Genomic DNA, 12,112 nt, shown 5'->3' on the forward strand with positions numbered 1-12,112 from the left:
CTATTATAGGGACTTTTGAGGCCAGATCTAGATGCCTTCTAAGTTTATTCATTCATTCAATTCCCTACTTATTTATTCATTTAACAAATATAAGGTAAACACCTGAAGATGGCACTCTGGTTGCTATTCTGTTCTTATTATCTAACTGGAACTTTCTGCTGGGAAGAGAAACTTAATTGGTTTCCTTCACTGACATCAAACCAATTTGAGTTAACAGTTTCTATTATGATGACATAGAGGACAAGAAATATGCATAATAAACAAGTGGCCCCTGTTCACAATGGTAACTTAGAGTTTCTTGACTACCTCTGGCACAGGGAGGTTTCATTGTCAAGCAAACGAAGAAAACTAGTATGAATTGATATTCAAGGAATGGAGCAGCCCACAAAAGCAGAGTGTTAGAGAACATTGGCTGTTGGAACAGGCAGAGAAGCAAACAGTTCCATTTACTGAGCAATCACCTGAGAGCAGGGTTCTAATGGTGCAATTAATGGCACAAGAAGCGTTCCTTTACTTTAGAAACAGTGACTTTGGGAAAAATAGGCCTAGATAGCAGGGTCATCCTGAAGAATTAGAAAACACAAATACTTAGACATGTTCTGTCAAATATCAATAACTTCAAGGAGAAAGAACAAATTGGGAAAATAAATAGGTAGACACATAGGTTACTTATAAGGTTAGAAAAATCAGGCATATATCAGACTTGCTCATAATGGTATATGTGCAAAGACAACAGAATGCTGCCTGTAGTTTTAAGTTTGATATTATATACAAGTGATCTACATCCGGTAGCCTTTTATGTATAAATATAATACAAAGATATTGTTAATAAAATTACATGCTATATAATTTTGTATGGGAAATAGTTGTAAGTTTAAGAAACCATACTCAAACTACTGAAAATATAAATTTAATAAATATACATACAAACATTGTGTTCCACAGATACTACATCTATGCATTCTCCTTAAAGTTCTTTCCAATTATCTGACACACATTTCGAGGATAGGGCCTAAGGTCCAACTTTTCTCCCTCTCTGCATAGATGGAGGTTCCTGCTTCTCTCTTTAAGTGTCTTTCATTATAAGTTGTCAGATTCAACAGAAAAAAACAACAGAAAACCTAGAGGACATATGATTATATTTAATTTCAAATAAGTAACAAATGACATTTTAATATATAATATGTTACATTTGAAACATTTATTCTAAATAAGTACTCATTGTTTATCTGAAATCAAAATTTAACTGAATGACGTGTATTTTATATGGTCATCCTATTTCAAGCACCTCCAGGGCCCAAAGTCTGTCTCTTTCTCTTCCACCCCAGATATCTCTACAGGATACTTAGCAAAACTGGCCTAAAGCTCTGGGATTTGAAGTGTATCAGGGAGGAAATTGTTTGCAAGCAAATTCTGCCTTCACCCTGTCTTGAAATAGTAAACACAGATCCTGTTTCATGATTAATAAGTAAAAGAAAGTAAAAAACCCAGGTGAAAACTTAAACTATTTGATCAAAAGAGATGCCCTGTCATAATCTTGACATTTTATCATGGAAAATTTCTGTGTGAGAAACATAATATTGGGGGCAGAAAAATTACTCCAAATTTTGTCCTTCGATGCACAGCAAAGTTTTTATTTTAAATAACTAGTGATGGTGGCACATAAATTAAATAAAGTATATATGTTTTTCCAATCATTAACTAAACTATTCACAGTCTCTCTTTGGTGCTGATTTGATCCATGTTTCTCACTTCTTAGCACAAGCTCTCAGTGAGAAATAAACCAGATGCTCTTTTAAAAACATATTGCTATAGATCTGTAATTTAAAAATGCAATAGACCATCTTTTTGGAATAGTACTAGAAGGAAAGAAAATTTTTAAGGAGGCAAATATGTGAAAGAATCTCAGATCCAGTTTCATTAATCACTTAGAGATGAGACCTTAGAGGGATTCTTCAGCCAGTGATCAGAATGTCACAACCAAAACAGTTTTGCAAGCCCCTATTCTTGGACTGGTAAATGCAGATGCTGTTCTTGAGGGATTCTGGATATAAATCTGTCACTATTGCATTACATACAGTCCAAAGCACACATTCCCTACCAGTGGGTAAGTAATGTATCTTCCACTTACAGATACAAAGCACTTATTACCGTCTTCCTGCTTGGTTATCCTACCAAGATTCTCCCCTGTGGTCTGATTGTCTTTGAATCAGCAAGTGTCTTCAGGTGAATGTATCTGTTAAACTTTTCTTTATCCTGATGCCTGTTCTTTCCCCAGGCTTTTTCATTGCAATGAGACCACTCTCTACTAAGTTGTTTAAATCACAAAATCTGACAGTCATCCTTGATTCTTCTCTTTGCCTCACCCTTTATACCCAGCCTTTGAACAAGTCCTATCAATTCTGTCTGCAGAATATATATTTGAACTTCTTAACTGTCATATTTCACACCTGACCTATAAAAATGACATTCTGCATGGCCTCTCTGCTTCCGTTCTTGCTCCTCTATTATCCATTTTCCATATAGCAGCCACAATGAAGCTTTATAAATTTAAATCAAATGTTACTTTTATTTTAGATGCAATGAAGCATTATCATAAAGAACTGAAACTTAGATAACAATGTCTAAATCAATTACAAAGCACATCTTATTATTTTAGATAATTTTACTGCATTTACCATTTATTAGCCCACAAAATGCAACAGTTCAAGAAGCTGTACCTAGAGAATAGATTATAGTCTATATGTAATTTTGGCTTCAGTTATACACTTAGATTATTTTTTAGAGTTCTATATATTTAATAAGTACTTTGATAAATAATATATGTATACAATATATGCATACAATATTCTAAGGAGTTTTTCTTATTCATTTATCCAGATCTTTATCAAATACTTATTGAGACATTATCAGGTCCCAGACTCAAAAGTAATAGGAAGGACCTAATGGTACATAAGGTAGATAGTATTTGCTTTTTCCTGGAACTTCTAGTCTCAGAGGGGACATTCTTCATTACCTTATGCAATTTCTTTTTTATCCACTAAATGGTGTGTATTATGTAGTACAGGTAAAAGTTAAGGGATCCTTAAAGAAATTCCTAGTAAGCTAAAATAAAGGAGTTTGTAGAACTTCTTGAAGTAGAGTGTGAGATAAATGGTTCCAGAAGAAGGGAAGAGCCCAGAGGCAAAAGAGACCATAATTAGAGGATCAGAAGGAATACTCAAAAGCATAGCATATGAAACAAGAAATTGCAAGAATATATTCAAAGGGTTGGGCTGAAGCATGATCTTTTGAGTCTAGTTAAAGAATATGGACTTCAAAGACAATGTGATTCAAGTAGGAATACTGTGACCAAGTTGATGCTTGAGAAGGTCTTCTTTGGATACATTGTGGCAAACTAAAGGGAGAGAGAGAAGACACTAGGTGAGGAAGTTGCCAAAAATAAAACCACTTTTAGTCAAAAATATAATGGGGTAAATTAAAATTAAATATAAATGCAATGACAACTCCAGACAGATGGTAAGGTTCACAGAGCCAAACTTGGATTAAAATGCATAAAAAAACATAGAATGTGATCTAATCAAATGCAAGATGTATGCTAAATTCATGTTCCACTGAAATTTAAGATGCTTAAATAAGGAAATAGAAAAGTAGAGCAAGTGAAACCACATTAGCACAATTCTTCAGTGCCCAACCCATTCAGCCATATGAAGCACATTTTCCTCTAATATGAAAACCCAACCAGTCACTGCTGTTTATTCCACATAACAGGATGGTCATGGCAAAGTCTGTGGCATTTTTCAACTAGTGCCAGTGCAGAATTATCTCATCCCACTTGATACAGAAAACTCATTATAATCCTATTGTTCTATAGATTCCAGGGTAAAATTATTTGGTGCCATAAAATTATTTAAAGATGTTCAATTATAACATGCTTTTCTCTGCCTCAATAATATCTCTACCCATGTACACCTTTACCTTGAATACTAATGACATAGCATTTAATATGTCCAGGTTTAAAATGTACAAGATTTATTATTTCCTTAAAATTTTTACAATTGTGTATCTTAAAAGTATATGAGACAACTATTTTGACTTTTACTTTTACCAGTTCACTCAACTTTTTCTAAAGAAAAGAGGAAGACTACAGATACACCTCCAAACCTACACAGATAGGCAGGGACAGCTTCTAACAGTATGAGTTGAAATAAATTGTTAAGTGCATGTTCAGTTCCAGATTTTGGAGCAAAAATAACTTTGAACATTTTGGGGCAAGAATTACCAAATACTATAGAATTTCCTTCCCACATTTGAAATTTTAATTTCATAGTATTTTCAGTCCTCTGGGCTGAAACAAGGACCAGCTAATATTTTAGCAAAAAAGGTGTTTTGTTTTCACGCTTTCATCATGCAAAAATAACTCAACTAATTTAGCCCTAACTTTCAAAAAATATTCAGTTTCATGCAGAAATCAACTATGTAGTTCTCAGGCCAAAAGGAATATTTATCAGAAAACTCTGAAGCAAAGATTTTTTTTATAAAAATATGCTCTTCCATAAAGTTTTATTTTCAGTCATCTTTGACATGATGTAAATGAATTACTGTATTATTGCCTGCTAGTTAATCTATTTTTCTTGAGCTTCTAGAATTTTGTTAGTTTTTTGTATAAATTTTAATCATTTGGTTTATAAACCCCTGAGGTCGATCTTAAATGCTATATTTTTTAAATTATGAAAATAATATCATTTCACATTTATATAGTACTCCAAAAATGCTAATGATAGCTAAATACTATGTGAACATCATTTTAACTATATTTTAATTTTGAAAGGGTAGTATAATTTGTAGATAAAGAAAGTATCCTTAAAGGAATTAAATAATTTTTACTGTTACTGTGTATGCCAGAGCCGAGATTCCTCTATTCCATGCCTTTCTGACTCCATATTCCACTTGAAAGTGGCATCTTTGATTACAATTAGCCCCTGGATAGCCCCAGTCAAAACAGTCAGACAGATATCAAAATAAAAAATATGATTGGTCAATAGGGCCATGTAAAAATGCTCAATATCACTAATCATCAGAGAAATGCAAATCAAAACCACAGTAAGTTATCACCTCACACTTGTCAGGCTAGCTGTTAGAAAGAAAGAAAGAAAAAGAAAGAAAGAAAGAAAGAAAGAAAGAAAGAAAGAAAGAAAGAAAGAAAGAAAGAAAGAAAGAAAGAAAGAAAGAAAGAAAGAAAGAAAAGAAGGAAGGAAAGGAAAGGAGGGAGGAAGGGAGGGGGAGGGAAGAAAGGAAGGAAGGAAAAAAAGAAAGAAGAAAACAAATGATGGTGAGAATGTGGAAAAATTGGAACTTTTACACTGTTAATGGAACTACAAAATGGTGCAGGTAGAAAACAGTTTGAAAACTCCTCAAAAAATTAAAACTTGAACTATTATATGCTTCATCTGAGTATTTAACACAAATAATTGAAATCATGATCTCAAAGATTAGCATTCCCACATCCATTGCATCACTATTCACAATATTTGAGATATAGAAATACATATTCATCAGTGAATACAGAAAATAAATACATACAATTTGATATCATTTGACCTGAAAAGAGACAATGTGGAGGAAACGTAAAGACATTATAAGTGAAATGGCCAATCACAGAAAGACAAATTGTATAATTCTACTCATGAGTCAAATGTGTAGAATTAGAAATAAAGTAAAATTCAATAAAACAAGAGGGAGTAAGAATAATGATAATAAAAAGCTGAATACTCAAACCTTCTTACATTAAAATGATCCATGGTGTTAAGTTCTGTGGTGGATTAAATCAACTGACTTTTAAAAACTAAATTACATTATTTATGGTCTATTAATATTGATAAAATATCAGCTCAATGATCATTATATACCATGTTAATTATCAGGATACTCAGCCAGAATCTCAGGCCATCAATGGCCATCCTAAATTTGGATCAGCACAGAAAATATGCTTTATCCAGTTTCTCTTAGGTTTTTCTCTTAACCACTATTCTGAGCACTTCTTCTAATAGATAACTGGCATTCTTTTAGATGATAGAATGAGAGGCATTTAAATGAAAATTAAATGAATTTTGACTTTAAGGGACTTGTAGCGTTTCATACAAATGGGTCAAAAAATAAGGAAATTACAAAAATGTGTGTTGGTTCTAACAGAATTGTGCATAATGCCAGTGGGAAGTAAAGGAGGGAACACATAACCTGCTATGAGTCATGGCCTATAGCACCTATATGGCAGGTCCCCCACTACATTCTTTTTTTTTTTTAGTTGCTCAAGACAATACAATGATCTTGCCATATCATATATTTGATTCAAATAGGGTATGAATTCTTATTTTTCCACGTGTACTTGAGCTTTTTCCCCACTTCCTCAAGCTCACTTTGCAGATACACCTCCAAGCCTACACAGATAGACAGGGCCAGCTTCTCTTGCTACACTTGATACAGTTAGCAGTTTCTTAAAACTCTTAGATAAGGGCCTTTACATTTGCTTATCTCTGCCAGGACACTGTTTGGCCAGAAATGTGTCTGGCCATCTCCTTATTTTTCAGGACTCAGTTCTAATATCACCTGCTTGGGAAGACCTTCCATGATCTCTACTGACATAAAGCCTCATTTATTTCTTTCATACCACTTAAAACAATCTGATAATATAATATAGTAATAAATTTCATTTTTGACATTTTGATTATAACTGTGAAATTGATTAGTTATCCATCAAAGATAAGTAATGAGATTTAGAGACATCAAAACTTGATGATTTGGGATCATGTCCAGGTAAAATTGGAAACTTTTGCTATTGCTGGGGCATAGCTGTGCACTTCCCCTAGAAGTCCATCCAATTCTCAATTCAGAGAAAAGAGGGAAGACAACTGAGAGATCATCGGCACCTGAATTAACTCAGTAGGTGTGGGTTGAGTACCAGAACCTGATTTCCCAATGTTTCCCAAAGATTCTTCTGACAGCCAGCCACTGTCTGAATATGATTATTTCTTTGACAACAGATCCTGTAGTATCATTATCTAGTCACTGCTCCAACAATTCTAATGATTGATAACTCAGTACTTCAAAAGCACATATTCATTTTAGATGGATGAATTTTTGATGTTCGTCCAAAATTTAACCAAAATTTGTCTTCACATAATTTACAATTCCCTAATTCTGCACTCAAATTGAAGCCCACACCTCAACACTTGCCTACATCCTTCATTTCACAGATTTGAAGACAGCAGTCACCTTCCCTCCTACATCATTTATTCTTTAGGTTGAAAGTCTTCATTCACTTCCTTCTACTTTTCCTCTCGTAAGCAGCACATATTTGGGTAACTACTATAAGCTTAACATTAGACTAAGCACAAAATAAGATGGTTTTCATTCCTTTGTTTTGCACTAGTATTGGTATTATTTTTCATATGCAATTTGCCTTATGGACACTGTATGAATACCATATTATCCCAGCATTACCAAAGTCGTTTTCCTATCTTCATCATGATTTTGCCATATTTGAATGCTACTTCTTTAGTCTTGACAATTTTCCTTAAATGTTTTCCACTTTTGCACCTAAATATTTTTTTGAAAAATAATTTTTAATGTTATTACCATGAATAAAACACCACTATTACTTTCTATAAATGGAAGAAAACTATAAAATTAAGACAATGAAAATATTATTGTAGTTCAAAATAAAAATTGTTTCCAATTGACATTTTAAGCTAACTTTGAAAAATATTTCCTCCATGAAAGGAATGGAACTATTTTCACTAGACACTGATTTCATAAGGAAGGGAGGTACTAATAAGGAAATATCATTTTTAGTTTTGATATTAATTAATTTTATTTATGTATATCCATAGATTGAAAGATGATGGTAACAGTAACTATATTATGGTTGAAATTACTAAAAGCAATAGGAAGTTCTATGTTTAATGGGAAGGAGGTCAAAGCATAAATCTCAGTCATAATTCCTGGTCATTGAATGCAGTCTTCTCTTGCTTCAGGTCACAAGAGCATAACGAATCAATAAAATAGAAACAGCAACCAAGGATGGCAGGCCGGTTACCTGCATTAGTTTCATGCATATGATATCTGACGACAATAATTTTGGGTATGGTCATTTGACCAGTTATAATAGCCTTACTATAATCACAGGAAAGGAATGGGAAAGACAGGAACTCATGGAAACAAAGAAGATTGGAAAGAGACAATGGCAGCAACTAACAAGGAGATGGAGAGGTTGTACTTGATTTAACAAATCTGAAAAGATAAATCCTAAATTAATTGTGGGAGAAGCCAAGAAGCAACCTTACCTACATAGGACTAAAAAATTCTCAATAGGTTCAGAATGTAGATAATGACAGATATTTCTGAAAGAATAGATGAAGATAGGGCTAACGATTCAAATTGTGGTTAAAAAGTTTATTTAGAAAGCGATTAGAACCCCCAAAATATTCCCCTCCTTACCAACTGGAAGATGACAAGGAAGTTATTCTTTGGAAAAAATAAAACTGAGGTTCCCTGGATTCAAGGGTGCTAAGCAATTAAGGTCAGGAGTGACACATTGAAATCACAAGTGGTGAGAGTTTTATCCTGAAGGTTGAAATCTTCAGCTTTTTCCTCCACCCAAGTCCCAAAATGCTAGCAACCAGGATTGTTCCATAGAGGCAGATACTGGAAAGAATTTCTCTGAAGAAACTGGCTCTAGCACGTGAGGAAAAGCCTAAATATACTGGGTTCTCCCAGCTAAAAAGAATTTCAGGATGAAAATTCTCATATGTATAATTATGTGGGTTCTCTTCACCTCAGCTTAGCACCTCTAATCAAGAGAACTTCTGTTTTACTTCTTCTAGAGAATAAATTTTCAGTCATTGTCAATTGGTAAGCAGGTTACCTTAAAGTTCAGCTATGCCAACCATCAACTCACAGACCCTAGTCTAGACACTGGGAGACAAAGGGTAAATTTTTTTCATCTGCAGAGGAGCACAATAGATAAAGCCAGGATTGCTGTATCAAACTGGCCTTTGAGTTGGAGCAAACAAAGGGAATCCTCAGAAATCATGGCATATTTATCCAATAGTTTCACTCACTGAATGGGGTGGGGTGTGGAATGGTAGTACCAGTGACTGTCACTCAATCTAGTGGCACTCTCTTCCTGTGTAGACAGACATGAGTAAACTAGAGCTACAGAGCCTAGCAACGCCACTTCAGGGGAGGGCAAGCCATGCTTAAGATTGGAAAAGGGGAATAAATACCCAGCTATGTTACAGCTTTTCCCATGTAAATGGAAACCAGACATATTATTCTCTACAGTCTCATTATTCAGCTTACATTTATTTCAACTCACTTTTACCTAACTACTTTTGGAAAATTTTTCTAAAGTACTGATATACTTTCAAAATCTGAATGTTAAAAAAAAAAATCTGAATATTATAGTAGCCAACTTTCCCACCATTTTTGATCTATAAATTCAATACTTGTCCTTTTATGTATATATTCAAATAAATAAGATGGTACTATAAGATATGGCTAACAGTCACCCTATTCCTCTATGGTAACAGTGATATGTCAGGTGTTTATTTAGTTATGGTCATTTGATCAGTTATAAACCTACTTACCTAAACACAGTTCAATCTAAATTTCTTATCACCAAGATAGCTCACATCATCTTATCACGAAGGAAATATTAACAGAGTTGATAAAAATGGCTGAGATTCATATTTAAAACATCCACAGTAAATTTCTCACTCATCTTGTTATAATAGTTTTTTTTTAAAGGTACTGCCACATCGATGTTCATAGCAGCACAATTCACAATTGCTAGACTGTGGAATCAACCCAGATGCCCTTCAATAGATGAATGGATTAAAAAAATGTGGCATTTATACACCGTGGAGTGTTACGCAGCACTAAAAAATGACAAAATCATGGAATTTGCAGGGAAATGGATGGCACTAGAACAAATTATGCTTAGTGAAGCTAGCCAATCCCTAAAAAACAAATACCAAATGTCTTCTTTGATATAATGAGAGCAACAAAGAACAGAGCAGGAAGGAAGAGCAGGAAGATAATATTAACATTAAACAGAGACATGAGGTGGGAGAGAAAGGGAGAAAAAAGGGAAATTGCTTGGAAATGGAGGGAGACCCTCATTGTTATACAAAATTACATATAAGATGTTGTGAGGGGAATGGGATAATAAACATGGAGGGAAATGAATTACAGTAGATGGGGTAGAGAGAGAAGATGATCTGAGGCCTTTTTGCTTAATTGTTGTATAAATATAATCTTGCTTTCAGAAATTATTCTGAAAGAATTGTCCTGTAATTGTTCTTGAACCCCCAAAGAAAGCATAAAATATGAATTCACAAGTAAGTTCTGTTAACTCTCATCCCTAAGGGGTGTCTATGATATTACTCTTTTCAGCTTCAACTGTGCCCAGTTGAGGTCTTTAGCCATCAAGTCCAACTAGAGAATCCTCAGAGTGGTACAATCAATGTGCTAGTCACGGGATTGCCATTGTTTATGGTCCATGTCAAAACCTGAACAAAGATATCCATGTTCCCAAATCCTTCTGGGAATCGCTACGTTTTATATGGAGGTGAGGAAAACATTGCCCCTCTATCAATGTCTCTGCCACATTTAATTACTTGGACTCCTAAGCAACTCAGATTGTGACCTGACTTCCACAAAAATACTTTTCTCAGCATCTGTGCTTTGCTTTGCTCTTTTTCTCATATAAACAACTTTCAACGTGCTGCACTCCTACATGAAAACATTCCCCCTGCCACATGACTCTCCCTAAATCACTCATTTTTTCAGGAACAAGCAAATAAACAACAGTTTGAATAATTCTATATTTTTAATTGACAAAATTGTATATATTTATGATGTAAAACATGATATTTCAATGTATGTCCATTGTGCAGTGTCTAAATCAAGCTATTTATGGTATTCTTTACCTCACATGCTGGTCATTTCTTTATAGTGAGGAAACTTAAAATCTCTTTTGACAATTTTCAAGTTTATAATATGTGGTTATTAACTATGATGAACAATATATCTCTTGAACTTTCTTCTTCTAACCTATGTTTTGTGTACTTAAATCAACATATGTTCAACCCTACACACCTAGCCTCTGATATCCCCACAATTTTATTCTTTGTTCCTATGAATTTAACATGTTTATATTCCACATGATATGAGTAATATCATGTAGTATTTGTATTTCTGCACTTGGCTTATTTCACTTAAGATAATGTCTACCATATTCATTCACAGTGTCACGAATGACAAGATTTTCTTCTTTCAAAGATTATATATATATATATGTAATGTAGGCACTATATTTTTATGCACTCATCTGTTGATGGACACTTAGGCTGATTTTATATCCTGACTTTTGAGCATAATTCTGTAATGAAATGGAAAGTAGATCTCTTAGACACACTAATTCCCTATCTTTTGGACACATATTTAGTAGTGGGTGTCCTGGAACATATATTTTATTTTTTTGAGGAACATTCATACTATCTTCCATAATGACTGCACTAATTTGCATTCTGACCAACAGTATATGAGGATTTCCTGTTCTCCACTTTCTCATTAATATTTGCTACCTTTTGACATTCTCAAGCTATCAGATGATACCTCCTTGTGGTCTTAGATTGCATTTCCCTGATAGTGATGATGGACATTTTTTCATATACTTATTAGCTATAACAAAGTCTCATTTAAATTATATTCTATAAACAATTCACTCTCATCTCTACTGAATCTCTTCTCTAGAAAGACCCATCTTAAACATACAACATTACATGTCCCTTCAAATAAACAATTACAATTTGCCACTGCTACTTCACTAATCACAATACTTCACAGCTTCAACAGTAAGTTTTTAGTTTTTCTCAAGAATATGGGTGAGAATATGACAGATTACATTATGCAAAAGGAGGACACAATTTTATCTGACAGCCCTCATATTCTTCTTATAGTGTGATTTTGACACTTATTAAGAGGCAGGATCTATGTTCACACTCCTTGAGTTGTGGGGGGGTGGGGTTGGACTACACCAGAAATAACA

This window comes from Ictidomys tridecemlineatus, unplaced genomic scaffold, assembly GCF_052094955.1.
Source record: "Ictidomys tridecemlineatus isolate mIctTri1 unplaced genomic scaffold, mIctTri1.hap1 Scaffold_81, whole genome shotgun sequence".
NCBI lineage: Eukaryota > Metazoa > Chordata > Mammalia > Rodentia > Sciuridae > Ictidomys > Ictidomys tridecemlineatus.